This window comes from Orycteropus afer, unplaced genomic scaffold, assembly GCF_000298275.1.
Source record: "Orycteropus afer afer isolate SDZICR_OR568_19922 unplaced genomic scaffold, OryAfe1.0 scaffold00761, whole genome shotgun sequence".
In the NCBI taxonomy this organism is placed as follows: domain Eukaryota; kingdom Metazoa; phylum Chordata; class Mammalia; order Tubulidentata; family Orycteropodidae; genus Orycteropus; species Orycteropus afer.
In genome coordinates this window covers 878,971-880,569 of record NW_006922348.1, presented here as the reverse complement: position 1 = coordinate 880,569, position 1,599 = coordinate 878,971, and positions in this window count along the sequence as shown.

Here is a 1,599-nt window from a genome sequence, read left to right as displayed (position 1 = left end):
CTTTTTTTTTTTTTTTTTTTTACATCAGGGAAAAATAAATTCATTAACTTAATTTCAACAGACATTTGTATACTTGATGGAAGGGACCGAAAACCAAAGATGTAGGGTGCAGTCAATGGTGTGCTCTTTCTACCTGGATTACAACAGCCATTAAATTCACAAAGGGAAATAATTAACTAGACTCAGATGCAGACTTGTGAGTTGCTGAATCACAAAATGCTACGCCAGGGTTTTAAAAATTAACAGTATATATCCAGTCACATTGCTCTCCCTAAAATGTTAGTATTAATTGCTTTTACTAAGGGCAAAATTTAGTACCATCGATAAAAACCTAAGGAGCTCTGGTAGCATAGTGCCTAAGGCACTTGACTGCTAACCAGAAGGCTGGCGGTTCAAACCCACCAGCCACTCTGGAAGGAAGATTGGGCACTCTACTTCTGTAAAGATTTACTGCCTTGGAAACCCAGTGGGGGTCACTATGAGTCAATCAACTCAATGGTAGTGGGTTTGGTTTTTGGTTTTGGTTTATTACTCAGTAAGTTGGCTTGATAACATGTTTAGTGCTTCTGTTATACTTCCCAGTTCTTTGCATAGTGCCTGACATCTTAGAAGCTTGCAAGTGGCCATCAAGGCACAACAGTTGGTCTCTATTTGCTTATGGCAACAGAGGAAGGAGAGTCAGGAATGGGAAGTATGGAATGTGTGGCTAATTGCTCCCATGAACAACTGCCTCCTTTGCCATGAGACCAGAAGAACTGGATGGTGCCTGGCTGCCATTACTGAACATTTTGGTCAAAGAGTCTATACAAGAAACTGATCAAAAAGGGGGAAATGCAGAACAAAATTCCAAATTCTTATGGACTCCAGATTTTCTGTAGCCAGGGAAGCTAAATGAACCCTTGAAACTATCACCCTGAAATAGTCTTTAACCCTTAGACCAAAAATATCCCATGAAGTCTTCTTAAAACTATAGTGTACCACAAGAGTAAAGGCAACAAAGATAAATACTATTACATACACAGTCCTGCAATAACAGTAATAATAATCTACAAATGGAAATAGACCTGAAGTTGAACAGAGGTGGGAAGGCAATTAGGACTATACCCACAAATATAAGCTTGACAGAGGATGTTTGTGTATGTGTATTTATATTGCTGCAAATATATCCATGAATATAGTAGAGCATATTGGAGGCAAAGATAACATATTTGGTACAGGGTCAACAGGGGCAAGAAAGACCCTCAGTGAGATGGATTGGCACAATAGCAGCAACAATGAACTTGAACATTTTGGCAATTGTGAGGATTATGTAGGACCTGGCAGTGTTTTGTTCTCTTGTACATAAGGTGGTCATGAGATGATTTGATGACAACTAACAACAAATGTTGATTAGGCTGGAAATAAATGTTGCTCTCCTTACACAGTGAGAAGGGAGGCTTATAAAAGAAAGATCAAATATGCTTATTCTGGTTACCTAGTGCCGCTCTGACAAGAATATACCACAAATGGGATGGTCTTAAGAAAGAGGAGTTTATTCTCTTACAGTTTGGAGGCTTTAAGTCCAAGTTCAAAGTGCCAGGCTCTAGGGGTTGGGTGAAA